This window comes from Pseudochaenichthys georgianus, chromosome 10 (assembly GCF_902827115.2).
Source record: "Pseudochaenichthys georgianus chromosome 10, fPseGeo1.2, whole genome shotgun sequence".
In the NCBI taxonomy this organism is placed as follows: Eukaryota; Metazoa; Chordata; class Actinopteri; order Perciformes; family Channichthyidae; genus Pseudochaenichthys; species Pseudochaenichthys georgianus.
Genome location: NC_047512.1, coordinates 7,213,667 through 7,229,631, shown reverse-complemented (window position 1 = coordinate 7,229,631; position 15,965 = coordinate 7,213,667).

Genomic DNA, 15,965 nt, shown 5'->3' with positions numbered 1-15,965 from the left:
TGAAATATCACATGCACACATTTTAAAGGGGGCCAACTCAACTGGTTCATGATTGATAGATCATCGCTGTCAACAGATTCATGACAAGATTCTCAAGATATGAAGGTTGTATTTTCAAATCGATAAAAGCTACGGTGTATGTGTTGGCAATGGTCCCAGGATCCGCAAACAGTGCAACGTACAGCGTACTTAAGACAGAGGAATATTGTAAAATAGTGCAATAAAAACAGCGGGAGGGATACAATGGTGCAAGTAAAGTGTAGGATAAATAACATAAGTAAGTATACGTATGTGAACAAGAATAAGATCAAACGGAAAGAATAGCATATAATAAATACTGTAACAATATGTAAACATGTGGATCTGTAGATGTAGAAAGCTCTACAGTTAGTCAGTAAACCGTGAGTTGGGACAGGTTTTTTAAATATTGTTTCCCAATGCCGAAGAGTTCTTGAATAAGACAACATGGAATAGATAGAATAGAATAGAATAAATGTTATATACTTGCTTCTCCCTTTCAAGGGTGCCATATACATTGGGCTTCTGATATAAACATATTGAGCTTGCCCGTCAGCAGATCCAGTCTTTGTGATACAGTGGAAAGCTCTGGCTGTGGTTGTTCTGCACGACTTATTCCAAATGAATTGTGGGTACATTACAAAAACATTGCCGAACAAAAGTAAAGGTTCAAGCTGCGAACAGATGGCCAGATCACACAAGCAAATATATTGTTAACTAGCAAAGCCGCTGGATTCTTGAATAATCACAGTTGATTTCACATATCTCAGTTACATCCCTCTCGGCAGGCTTCAATAATGCCTTTGTGTCCGGCTAAACAGTGACCAGATCGTCAGCGACCTCCAAGCCTCTGAGGACTACCGGGCGTGACTTGTGTGTGTGTGTGTGTGTGTGTGTGTGTGTGTGTGTGTGTGTGTGTGTGTGTGTGTGTGTGTGTGTGTGTGTGTGTGTGTGTGTGTGTGTGTGTGTGTGTGTGTGTGTGTGTGTGTGTGTGTGTGTGTGTGTGTGTGTGTGTGTGTGTGTGTGTGTGTGTGTGTGTGTGTGTGTGTGTGTGTGTGTGTGTGTGTGTGTGTGTGTGTGTGTGTGTGTGTGTGTGTGTGTGTGTGTGTGTGTGTGTGTGTGTGTGTGTGTGTGTGTGTGTGTGTGTGTGTGTGTGTGTGTGTGTGTGTGTGTGTGTGTGTGTGTGTGTGTGTGTGTGTGTGTGCGTGTGTGTCCCAATGACATTGATGTGCGTCTGTTTGGCCAGAATACCGTCAGTTATATCAGCACTGAGTATATCTTCATTGAAAGGAGAGCAAACAAACACAGCTGAAGGCGTTTCTTGAGGATTCCGTTATCTTCCCAACTGACTTCGTTAAGATTTTGATTGACAGTTGGCCATCGGATCACCTGCTGGCCCGACTCCCAACGGTTTCCAACGATGGCTTCTGAGATGGGTCTGTGTAAATATAGCATTGCACAACATTTTTCATTAAAACGGACAAGTAGTGTCATTTGATAAATGATGGTGTTGAATCTTATTGGAACAAAAAACACATCATTATTACAGAAGGCGTTTTGGTCCGTTTAGCTCCTTTTTATCAAATCATCTCTCCAACGACAAAGTCAGCATATACCAGGAGAACATGTCCGAGCATTTATGGCGCGTTTCCAATGCAGGCCTCGCTCGGTTTAGTTAGGCCTTATTATGCCCGGCTCACTTCATTCTGCGCTTCCATTACAGTTTAGGAACTGGGGTAGTTACTATAGTAACGCAGTGTAGGCGGAGCCGTGACGTCATCTTCAATGAGCGCCCCAAAAAACAACACAGCCGTTAGCTGTTAGCCCTCAGAGCTCACAGCTCCTCATATCTGTTCAGAAACTAGACAAAAGTTAAACAAGTACAAACCACAGACTGTCTGTGTCATGGAGAATACAGTCGCTGCTTTATTTATGTCTGTAGGCCGTTGTTGTGAGTGTGGACGGTCGGAGCATATATAACGTTAGCTTAGCCGATCTCCATTTAGAAAGCACGCATTTTAAAAGGGTTTTTCGCCTGCCGTCTGTCTGCAGACTTGTCAAAGCATTAATTCATGGTTTTTACTAACCGGTATCAGTGTGTTGTTACTTCGGCATCATTTTGAAACGTGTACTACAATTAAATCACGGTCAAATATGTTCATCTTGTTGTAGTTGTCGCCCCCTTGCCAGCGATTCTCTCTCTAGTTTAGCATACTCAGCCCGACTCAGCCTGGTTGTTCCTGGCCCTAGAACCACGATTTAGTCGGGCCAGAAAAAAGGTGAAAAAGTAGCCCCGGGCCAAAACTAGGCCAAGTGGAAACGCAACCAAAAACGGGCCCCGCACGGCTCGGCACGCTAAAAGCGAGCTACCCGCTGCAGTGGAAACGCGCCATTAGTTAGAAGCCAACCATTTTCCTCTTGAGTTTTAGAAAACAGAATAAGACCTAAAAGTGAGAGACTGTTGGACTTGCATTCATCAGATGGACACCAAACCAATGCTAATGTTGCTCCATGCTGAATGTGTTTAAAGGGTGTGCTTACACATCACCATACACACTTCAAAAGATGATAATAAGTCAAGACATGTGATGTGTTTCCCGCCTGTTGCACTGCTCCAATTTGGCGGGGAAATCAGTTGATGTAGGCATGACCTTTTTAAAGGCTAATGATTAATGACTTGAAAGGAATAATGTCATCTTTATCTCCTTGAAGTGCAATTTCCATGAAAGGTGTTGAGGTGAGGCGTTGGCGAAAAGGAATGGATTTGTAATGTCCTAATTGGATGCTATCCATGTGTATACGACTTGATGCATTTTGTCATACTGATATTTAAGTTAAATTCTTTAACAGATCAAGTTTTCCAATGTTAAGTTTAGCATGACGGCTTGCAACGCAGCCTGAGAGGTAGCCGAAACACACAACTGCAAACCCACATACACACACACCCAAACACACACAATGTCTCCTCTGCATATCCCCTGTCCTCTGAAGGGCAGGGGGCTGTGGTTGGAGGGCCGCAGGGACCATGTGGCCAGGCGTCCATCTGGGGTAACCTGAGTAAACGCAGGGTAAGCCCACTGTGCACTCTGTTGACTGTTTCAACAGACATGTTTTCCCAAAGCAAGAAAAAAGTACACTAAGAGGGGTGCCTTAAGTCACGGCTCAGTTCACTGAGCTATCTCGCTCCAGGAATCTGATCTCAGTCACTTAAAGACTGCGGCTTCCCTCAGCTGCACCGCCTAAACCTGCTCCCCTGCTATTGATCTTAACTTTAAATGGTCAATTAAGAAAGAAAATGTGTTTAGTCATTTGCACAAATGAGTCTCTTATAACAGCAATATCTTCAGCTCGCTACACGCTTCTATAATATGAGAATGTAGATTGTCTCTGTTTTTATTTTCTCCTCCCTTTAATTCACCTGCGGTTGCAGTCGCAATCAAAAATGCTAATTACCCAAGTGGCTTAATCAACATTAGAATAATTACGCCATTAGAATACAAGCAAGCTGTGATGAATATGGCTTGGTAAACTCGTGTAAAACATGTGCTGTTTATTTGATTAACATCCCGATGCAAAGATGGCTCCCCAACCAACAAAACAGGTGATTGATTGAGACTGGAAACAACATAGGCCTACTGAAGAAGGAGAGCCGAGGCTGGATTCCTTTAGTGTGAGGCAACAAAGAACATATCGATAGTTTGCTACTCGCTCTATCTTCGTGGTAATCTCCTCTGTGCTCTTAATGTTTTTTTTAACCATCTCTATTATGTGTCTTTTACCATACATAAATTATAAAAAGACAAGCTAGAGGAAGGCAGAGTCAGGCCCGGACCGGCCATCGGGAGGACCGGAAGGTTTCCCGATGGCCTGGCCTGCTGGCCAACCCAGTCTCACGGCATTTCGTGTTCACCAACACGATTTTTAATCTATTGATTCGTGTTCACCAACACGATTTGCCCCTTTTTTCGTGTTGCACAGCACGATTTTAAAAGCAATGTATTTCTACTGCCTGCAGCACGTCTTTTTCTCCGGTCGGGTCATGGGAGACCGGAAGCTGTGTGGTTCATAAAAACATGTTGTTACTCAATATCAAGCCACAGTTATTGCTTTTATTTGAAATGGTATAATTTAGGACTTTTGTTGCCGTCCGTGAGGAAAATAAATGGGGTTCAGAGCCTCAGGATACTGAAATCTGTATTTTTTAAATCTTTTTTTCCTTCTAATTTGTTATTCTTTTCAAAATAACACACTGTTATTTACTCACCAATAACTCACAATTATCCTTGCTTTTATTTATTGGTTTAATTCCATAATCTCGGGCTCTTTTGGCGTCCGTCAGGAACTGAATTTCAAAATAAAAATAACCGGAATCAGACGTAGGCATTTCGAGCGATTACCCAAGATCCTCAGCTATGGGTTTAAGCTAGTTTATTGGATGTTTTAGCCGCAATGCATGCTGGGATTTGGTGTTTATATGATATGAAATCCGGAGAACATTTTAAAAGTATAAAATAATACTTAATTCCGAGTGTTCTTGCTTTTCTCTTTGAAAGTCATCACATAACGGCATTGTAATACACGGTTCGGCTGCATTACATATTACAGATCTGCCGTAGTTCTTTATTTAGAGAGCCCTGATGAGAAGACCTTTGGAAAAACTGAGAAAATGCCACCGAAACTGAATACTTGACGTGATTCATAAATATATTCAACAATTAAACAACATCTTCAATTTCTCTTCACACAATACGTCTCCTTGCAGTATCTACACTAATTCGGCTGACATTTGATCTAATTCACAGATAGGTTATATTTACACCATAACGGTGCACAGCTGATAGAAAAGGACTGTAGTTTTGAAAGATATTACTGATTTTCTTTGAATGTAAGAATGTAAATACTGAGTCTGAAATAGTATAGCAATATGCTGTAAAATTATGTGAAAGCATGCATAAAACGTGTCCTACACTAATAATACAAAGTTATTATGGCTGTGTGTACCTTGTGTGCACCGCCTAGTGGTTAAAGTACGTTATTGAATTATTGTTTTTCTGTGTTATAATATAACACATAAAAACAATAATGTACTCTTAATATTTTTTTCATCAAATATTATTTGAATAAAAATATGAAGAGTACATACTTTCATAGGGAGAAAGTAGAAGGTCTGTGATAGAAATATAGAATATAAAAAATCAAGAAGATACTATAAGTGATCTCTACAATAAAACCGTTTAGTGCAGGATGTACACAGATATTAAGGAGGTGCAAAACAGAAAAACGAATTAACCTTTATTTAAACATTAAATAACAGATTAAGGTCTTCTTTTAAATAAGAAAAAAACTTTGGGGGTATCTATCTACAGATAAATATTAAGCCTGACAAAGTACTTAACGTCTAATATATTGCTTTCCTGCAATGTTAACTATGTTGAAGCACTTATTTTAACTGATATTATACATATGGATTATACTCTTATGTATGTAGATAGAATAAGAAATGTGCAGAATATGAATATGTTTAATGGTGGAGGTACACACATATTGATAGATGTCTTGTAATGCACTGTTGAGGAACCTGTGACCCAAGTGTTTCATTCATTGCATAACTACACCGTAGTTGTGTATGATATGTCAATAAACCTTTGAAAATCTTGAAAGGGATGTGCAAAATAGCCATAATATACAGTCTTTAATTAACTATTAGTAGAGAATAACGAGTAATGAATATACTTTATTACTCGTTTCCATTCATGTCAATTGCAGATACATGTTTAGTCTTCTCAAGCTCCAACTATCAAATATCTCTCCTGATTGTTGGCACTTGACAATCACCTTACCTGAATTTATTTTACTGTAACTAAAGTCTGATTTAAGGGTTGTTTATATTTCACATAATTAACCAGAATCTGCAAAGTAACTCAAATAAATGCAGTGGAGTAAAAATACCAGGTTAACCTCTGAATTGTCGTGGAGTAGAATTACAAAGTAACAATGAGCTGTCATGTGGGTATATATTAATGCTGCGCATTATGGACACAAGCGATTTTCACCCATTTATTAATTATATGTTTTACATTTGATAACACCAATGTGTTTAATACTGGCAACTTCTAATTGTGGGAAAAACGAAAACGTTCAGTCGAGACGTCCCATAGAACATTTTGCGAAACACAATAGCCAGCATGTGTAGTTCTGGGGGGGCTTCGATTCCAGTTTTGTATAGTCTGCGGGGTTTCGTTCCATTTCACACAGCTGTTTGACGCTCTGCGTAACTTTACGGGGACTGTAGTCCTAAACGATAGCTGGAGATTATGGGTAGTGTAGTGTCTTCGGCCATCCTAAACTCAGAAATGTTGACAATCGCAATGATGCTCTAAATGTCCCTTATAGGCCTACGTCTGTTTCCGGTTATTTTTATTTGAAATTCAGTTCCTGACGGACGCCAACAAAGCCCGAGATTATGGAATTAAACCAATAAATAAAAGCAAGGATAATTGTGTGTTATTGGTGAGTAAATAACAGTGTGTTATTTTGAAAAGAATAACGAATTAGAAGGAAACAAATATTTAAAAATACAGATTTCCGTATTCTGAGGCTCTGAGCCCCATTTATTGTCTGAGCCCCATTTATTTTCCTCACAGACGGCAACGTATGTATTGTGAACGCAACTTTCATACAGATCATACTAATACCCTCGATTGGTCTCTGTGTGTCATTCAAGCTCGGGAGCGTGTGAGATAAAGCACGTGCACTGGTTACGTCGTGTATTGTTGTTGTTAGCATCTGGTGCTAGCTAGCTGCGCTAACGGATATAAGGAACTGTTTCAACAACAAGGTGGAGGAGAGTCCTCTCCTGTCAGACTGAGAGGCTGATAACCTCAGCTCAGGTGAGGTAAAGGACTCTCTGAGTGTTTAGATAGTTAACTTAGTCTAAGTTCTCTGTGGGTCTCAAACGGTTTGGTCACCATTTATGTAAACACATATTTCCATTTGAGGGGGGAGTGATTAGTAAAATATGCATGAATAATAAAAAAAAAAACGTTAACTAGGTGAAAAAAGGTAAACTATTAAAACTAGTCTTTGCTGCTGCCTCAAAGAGGAGAGGGGAGGAGAGGGGGAGACAGGAGAGGCTGGTTCAGGAGCACAGACACACTCACAACTATAAATGAACCAAAAACAAATAAATAAACAAGTTTCAATGTTTTTTCATATTGGATATGGGATGTTATTGGTTATGGCCATGTTCTTATGATTTTATGATTATTTAAATGTATACAGTTATGTTTCATATGGGTGTAGTCTCTTTATTTCCCCCTCAAAATGCACCAGATTGATGCATTTAAGTCCAACATTTAAACCGGACCCCCCTATAGGATCTCAGGTCCACCCCCACTTAAAATATGTTCACATAGGTTCCTAAATAGATTTGCAAATTTTTTTAAATATTAACCCATGTCCATATGTTTATTTTTGGGTAGTATATTTAGAGGGCTATCACTACGGGCAGCAACGCTGTAAATATTGACAAATAAATCCAGCAAAATGGCACAAAAAACTGGTAGTGGCCTGGCTGGGTGTATAATAAGTCCCAGTCCGGCCCTGGGCAGAGTTAGTAATGGTCTGCCCTCAATGCTGTCATCTCTAAAGTATTACTGGTTATTTTGAGTTAGTAGTTATAATTCTTACTTACAAATATTAGCAGGAAGGATGTAAACAACTCAGCTAGCTCTCTAGCATGGTGGCTAATAGTGAAAGTCAGGATTTCTTTATGTCTAGTTTTAATAATTTTGTTGTCATGTTTTGTCGCTAGGGCTCCAAACGGCAATGCCAATAGAGTGCCACAGTGACGCGTCCTAAAAGCCGGAAGTAAGCTGCGCATGGGTTCCTGGGACAAAAAATAAATGCAATTTCTCCATAGGATTTTGGAAAACAGCTGGAAATAAGGTCTGTGGTTGACACACATTTAAGAGACGGATCACGTTTTGTTCAGTCGGATAATCTCCACATGTCTACACTACTTTTAAATCTATCGATCATAAATCTAATCGATAGATTTATGATCGATAGATTTATGATTCGGTGGTGGTTTAAGTGTAAGCACCTTTAAAACACTGCATAAAACACTTTTTGCACTGTATATTTCCTGTATCCAAAACTGACCCATACATAAAAGTTAACTAATGTAGGCTGAAGATTGTAAAATCAGTTTTTTCATATCAGAATTTTGTGATTTCAAGTTTAAACGCATCTTGGGATTTGTAGTTAACTCTCCCCTTGAAGACCTTCTTAGCAAATAAACTGATATTTTCTAATAGAGTTGTATTTCTTTTAGACTGCTGACTCTACCAAAAAAGTGTAATCCTGATCCAATCCGTTTAAGTCCCTCAACTAAAAGCAGTATTATAAGGGCCATTATTTCATATAAAACTCAAAATTAGAAAATCTCATGATACATTGTTTGAATGCGTCATGTTACGTGTATTCTTCTAAGTCAATCACAACCTGAAAATGACCTCCAATTTACAAAATTAATGAGAAGCCTGCTTCTTTGTTGTTTGCATAAGAAGCTAAAGGAATTGATTTGCAGTTGAAAAAGGACTGGGCTAAGCCACTCAGATTATCATCAATATTTAAGTGAGCGGTGAATAAGTGGTATTTAAGGACTGTTTTGGTGACGTTTTGACCTTAAGTGTCTCATTTTGGAGACAAGGAGGGGAGCATTTCAGGGGAAGCCGGGTCAATATTGAGACACACACAAGTCAATTAATGCCGTAAAGTGTATTTTCTCCTCTTTCTCAGTTCCTCCTGAGTGACAGACTGATCTCTAAACACCATCTGCTCGAAAGTCTCCCTAAACTTGACCTCGTCGCCCTGAGGGGTCGGCTGACCTCTGTGGCCAAATCCTGCTTACGCACCGTCCAGAATAAACTGAAATATGGACGTGCGCCAACTCAGCTTGATGTGGTGATCCGATGATGTCTCACGTCTGAGCCTGGAGAATCATAATCTGCATTCAAAACAAAAGCAGCAGGAATACAGGGGGTGAAGGGGGGAGACATTAACAGCCCATACATCTATCAAAGAGGTCAACAAGTGTTCTGTCTTTGCTGCTATATAGGATGACGGACATGAAGGCCAGACAGCCCGGTACCCAGAATGCATTCCTCACAGGCGTCTGAGCAAGGTGCACTCGCGCTGACTCGCGGCTGATTATGCAGGATCTGTTTTTCATCTTTTCTCACAGTTTGAGACAATGTCTGAGACGCCCAGAGGCTGCAGACCAGCTTTTAATTATAGGGAAATGTTTTATTTTTCTTTATTCAAAACAGGAAAATGTATTGCTTCTTCCAAATTGTTTTAGAAAAGCCGAGGATGACACGATACTCATTAAATGTACAGATATTTGCATTTCTTCTCCTCCGAGGGACATGCAGGGCCGCGGGTTTTATATAAACATTAATAAACAGTTCTTTGTATTACTTCTGTTGATGAAAAATGTGCGTAACGATGCATTTCTCACAAAATATTTGTTTACTGAGATTGCCCTCATGAAGTTTGGACAGAGTTTGAATCTTCTAAAAAGTATCTTGAGCAAAAAGACACATGTGTTTCAACACATACCATTTAATATATTCTTAACGACTGAAGTGTTTGACAATGTGTGGGCTATTTTCTTTTCTAATTGGAAAAGTATTCTTGCACCTTTGTGGAGGTTATGATTACCAAGATTTTAGCAAATAGAGAAAAACCACAACTGGTTTCCAAACTCAAAACAATCAAATACCTTTTTTTTTAAATACCTCTGCAGTAAAAAGGCAATATAATGTAAACAAAAAGGCATTAGGTTATCATTAGGAAAGCACAAAGCATTGCAAGAATAGTACCAACATCTGCTCTGATGCAGGTAACCTCGTGGAAAGGTGTTCTTTAATATTCAAATCAAGTTTTATTTATATAGCACATTTATAAACGATTTTTGGTCGAGCCAAAGTGCTGTACATATAATAAAAATAGCCTACAGTAGAGACACTTTACAGCAAATACAACAGCACAGATTGTTCAGGATATTAGTATGAGAAAAATGACCCTCTGTCCTTAGACCCTCACATCGTACAAGGAAACACTTCCAGAGAAAACCCACAGTTTAAAGGGAACATGGGAGAAACCTCAGGGAGAGCAACAGAGGAGGGATCCCTCTCCCAGGACGGACAGACGTGCAATAGATGCCGTGTGGAAATCGAAGAGATAATACATTTTACAGCATATAGACCGAATGTTAGGAAATGCATGTGTCTGTAATGAGAAGATGAATCCACGAGGATGTCAGCTACAATCCTGAGGAAGCCATCAGGGAAGCAGCATGGCGAGACCCAAGGCAGGACCGCAGAGACAGGATATTCATCCAAGCTTAAGTTAATCGGAAAAAGTGAAAAGATAAGAGAGCAAAGGAGTCTCACAATGGCCCTTACTTCAGAGATTCTGCTGACAATATCTGCTTTGTGCAATCATTCAAGGAAGGCAATTACCCACCTCTCTTAAAGAAAAGGCATCATCACACCCTGATTGGCCAAGAGGGGGAAATGGACTACGCTGCTTTCAATTCCCAATCAGGAGCCAGTCCCCACACCCTGAACTACAGGTGATCCGAAACACCTCCAACGGACTCAGGGGGATTTGAGAGTCAGCTAAAATGAAATGAAAAGGGAGATGACAACAAGTACTGAAGAAAGAGTGACTTCCACACTTTGGAATAACTTTGTCTTAAGTTTAACAAGGCTTATACAGAAAATAGTACCTCTTAATATCAACAAGAAGATGGCTGACTGAAGGGCCCAAAAACATGTGCTATGTGTGCAAGCTCCTCTTAATGTTATACATGTTACGGAGAACATGCCTTTAATGTCATAAGTCATAGCGACAGCCAGTGCCGTCGTACCCATAAGACATCTAAGCTAGTGGGATTTAGGTGTTGAAAATGTGTTGTTTTGACAGCTTGTAGTTGCCTATATTCAAAAGCCTGTTAACCCAGAGGTCCAAAAAAACACTTTTCCATTCCCCATAGATGTGATTTGACCTGATAAGTCACAGTTACTTGTGTGCATGTTTGATTGCCGTTAGAGATCTACTGCAGATCCTTTGCAGATGAGTTGGGTATCTATCTGGACGGACGACACTCTGCTGGACAATAGATAACATGCTGCAGCTATTGATCTCTGATCTCTTGATTTTAAGTTTTGGGTGAGGGGCGCTCTATCAGGTTTCCAGGCACAACTGCTCAGTCTGCCTGCTAGATGCCCCTTCTTTAGACCCCCCCCTTATGTTCCCAGAGCTGTTTAGTGGAGGGGGGTCCTTAGGGTAGCAGGTTAGGGCTGAAGAAAGTAAATATAGATGCACGAATCCCAAAGTTGAATCAGAAATAGTCATGCCCTTAACAGTCCGGACTCCGGAGGCATCACATGACTTATTTGTGTTCCTCAATTGTCCATTTATTGGGCAATTTGACTTCAGGATCCATCTTTTTCTTTGCAAAACCCACTATGTTTACCCCTTATACTCTCATTCTTCTATGAACAACAGATATTTCCCTACAAATTACTGTAGTATCATTTTTAGAGATTTTAACTTTAGTCACAGCTCAAGATTCTTTGTTAAAGGCAATGCTTTAGACCACCAAATGCATTTTGGCTTTCCATGACATCCATTTCATTGAACACAACGGGAAGAATATACGCGATGGCTAATTTGAGCCCACCAGTTCAGCCATCATTATCACAGTAAGAGACAGAGACCCTGGCAGCGGGGCTGATTACAAATACTGTGATGTTATTTAAGAAATTGCTCATTTGGCAAATGGTAATGTCGTCTGCAACCTAAATCCTCAATTTCGTCGATGTGTTTCATGGGATTTGTTTTTTAATTTAAACAGATAAAAGAAACAGACCAAAAAAAACGACATATAGCGGGACACATAATCATTGACACATAACCATTCAACATTACAATTGAGCCTCACATCCAACGTTGATAGACACATCCCTCAAAACAAAAACTCATGACTCACAGGGGAAATAAGCAACAGTGATTCTAATGATGGAAACTTTAATGTGGCAGCAACATCGCCCAGACTCCTCCCCAACAGCGCAGTTTGGCATTGTGTGCGCACGTAATGTCCATTTGGGACGGGCGAGCTAATTTAGCGTGAACAACAACGTGCGGCCCTAATGATCAACAAGCCCTGATCACAATCATGCAGACGTCCAGTCACAGCGCAGGCATTGCTGTAAAGATGGGAATCATTTGAAACTGAAACTGAGGTTGGGAAAATGACCTTTCTTTGTTAAAATAGGGCAACTTGACAGGAAAACGTGATGAATAATTGCCCTTTGTTGCTCTGGATTTGACAAAAAAGTCACATCCCATTTATTTTCGTAACCTTTCTTCCTTTCATTTAAGTGAAAGATTCAGACGGTTAAGGAAAGGCGTAAAGGAGAATTCATCAGGTTTTAGGAAAAGACAAAAGCAGTGCTACAATAATTTGATTGCACTTAGTGATATTTGTATGATGCGCTTTCATCATTATTAATGTGCGTCTGCTGGAGATGAACTACTACAAGTGCATTGAGATACTTCACCTTTTGCATTCTTATCATGTTTCTGTTATGCATGCTATATAAACATGGACACCATTGAAATATAAAATACTTCATTTCGTTGCTCGTGCTCACCCTCCTGTCCACTCGTAGTAAGAAACACCCTCCAACCGAGTTTAAACATCTTGAAATGTTGACTTTATTTGAGCATTTTACAGTAATTAGCGTAAAATGCATAGTTCCCCTTGTGTAACTTAATATTAAAAGTTCAAAATATATTGGCACTTTGGCAAGATTTTGGCATATGTTAGATAATTCTTCTTCCAAGATCTTGGGTTTTTTTGGTCACTATTGGTTGTTTTTTTGAACGTCTGAATGCTGCGTCACTTGCAAGGAAGAGTCTGATGGCATTATCTTCCTTCATGCTATGCTAAAGGAGCTAACAAAGGAAGCATTGAAGCTAATTCCCTTATCATCTAGTAAATTCCAACATCTCTTATCATGGCTGCCACCTAGGGAATACCAGATTGTTTACTCCGTAAGAAACCTTGCTGAGAGAAAATGACTTTAGCCGTAAACCTGGCGTTAAAGAAACACCTCGCAGCTGCGGGCGAATCAAACTGTTACGGTGTGCAGGAAGCAGGACCCAAATGCAGATTAAAGTGTCAAATATATCTCCTTTATTTCAAGGCTATGCTATAAACAAAGACAGAACAGAACACTCCCCGTGGACAAGCCAATACACAAGACAAAGACAGACAGAAAAACCAGAACTTAAATACACACAAGACTAATTATACAAACAAGACACAGGTGAGGAGGGAGGAGAAAACACAGGGACACCAGGTGCACACAATCGGGTAATAAGACACACCAGGGAAACTAACGACAGGGAACCACAGACAGATCTAAAGACAAAACACAACGCAGACAGAAAACCAAAGACAGATCTAGACAAGACACAACGCAGACAGAAAACCAAAGACAGATCTAGACAAGACACAACGCAGACAGAAAACCAAAGACAGATCTAGACAAGACACAACACAGACAGAAACAGGCAAGACAGGAGGTGAAGACCTTTCAAAATAAAACATGAAACAAAAGACAGAAAAAGACAAGACAAAATACAATAAAGACAGATCTTAACACAACCTCAACGGGCCCCGTTATTTACCTGAACTTAATTCCTGTCTTTCACTCTCTAAAATGTACACTTACAGGAACATACTTGTTAGAAAAATATCACTCGTCACCGGCTCGATCTTCAATATCAGAATACATGTATTTATTATCCTTGCAAGAATGGAAGTAGTCATCTCACACAGAGCTGCGTGGGACAAATAGTTCCCAGAGTAGAGTCCTTGATATGCTTATATACAAGAGAGGGAGTTACAGTCAACAAGATGGAAGAATACTGGTTCAAAGCAGTATTCTGACATTAGTTTAGATTAGCTAAGGCCTGCGTAAGCAATGCACATGACAGTCATATGCCTATCTCTCTAGGGGCTGTGTCATCATGCTAATCTTTGGAACATAGCTATCATAACTTCAACACATGAGCGTCATCCATGTAGTCATACCTCCGGCTACGTACACAGCTACGTAGCGCCTCTGTTATCATGTGCTACCAGGGCCGGACTGGGGCAATAAGTCAGGCCGGGAATTATACACCCAGCCAGGCCACTACTAGTTTTCTTTTGGGCCATTTTTCTGGATTTATTTGTCAATATTGTTGCTGCCCATAGTGATAGCCCTAAACTTTAAATCTACTACCCCAGAATAAACATATTTTACTAATCACTCCCCTTTCAAATGGAGATATGTGTTTACATAAGGTGACCAAACCGTTTGAGACCCACAGAGAACTTAGACTAAGTTAACTATCTAAACACTCAGAGTCCTTCACCTCACCTGAGCTGTAGTTATCAGTCTCTCAGTCCGACAGGAGAGGACTCTCCTCCACCTTGTTAGCTCATTATATCCGTTAGCGCAGCTAGCTAGCACCAGATGCTAACAACAACAATACACGTAACCGGTGCGCGCGCTTTCTCTCTCGCTCGTGCCACACATACACACCCTCCCGAGCTTGAATGACACACAGAGACCAATCGAGGGCTTTGGTGTATGATCTGTATGAAAGTGGCCATGTCAGCAGGCCACATCATGTAGACAGCCAGTCACGTCTGTGAGGCAGAGTCAGACCCACATTTGTGCAGCGTTGCGTTCACAATACATACAAAAAAAAATTCCTCAGGCCACTTAACAGGCCAGGCCATCGGGAAACCTCCCGGTCCTCCCGATGGCCAGTCCGGGCCTGTGTGCTACTCTGATACAGAAGGAACATTCAGTATTTTCCCAACAATACTCCACATACCAACACTGTTGACCAATTTAATAAATCAGTAGAACTTCCTTAAACCCTAACCCTAAATGGATAAAAAATGTCAACCCGTTCTGTTGGTGAGAATAATCGTTGTCACATCAATTAAACCACATGAGAAGATATTGACGTGACGTAACGGCGACTCCTCCAAAACGAGCACTCTGTGAAGGTACTGTAACTGATCGTGTGAATGATGAACCCCCAGACTGGAGTTTGGGCTGGCGGTGGTGGTGTGTCTCCAAAAGTCTTCCCCAGGGACACATCTTCCCCACCTCGTGCCACTGGCCTTCCCGGTAACGCTATATCCACATCAGAAAGGCTGGCCCCATTGATTTAGCACTTAGCTCCATCGTCCCATATGAACAGTTATCATTTTTGGCTGGGGGCCAGGGTCCAGGCGTCAAAGTTACCAATCAATGATCCGAACTTTGGAAATGGGGGAGGCAGAGTTTAGGATGAGGTGTGGATTACAGGAAATATGGTATCATGTGTAATGGCACATATTAGGACGTCAAATATATTTGTATTTTTGGCTTAATGTTTTATAATCGTAAAAGGGATACATTTGGCTGCACACACAATTGGCTCTTGTCGGATATGGAAAAAGCACAGCGACAGGTATATAAGATAACTTGACTACATGCTTTTTGATTACCTTACTCTATTCATGGAAAACATCAATGCTAGTATCAGGGTACTTTTACATTTTCTACATCATAAATTGCATCAGACTTGTAGTTTTAACTTTTAGTGCCACAATGAAACTTCTCACTTTCTACCTTACCTGCAGCTACAGTACAATCTGGTTATAGTTGGTCCATTTGAAAAGTAAATGATTGCATTTGAGTAATGAGCATGCGGCACAATCCTTTTAATTCACCCTTCATAGCATTCACCAAGTACAGCATTCCTCAAGTTATGTTGAAAGGTCCAATGAAAATGCCTTTTCCAGTGAGTCGGATCGTGTT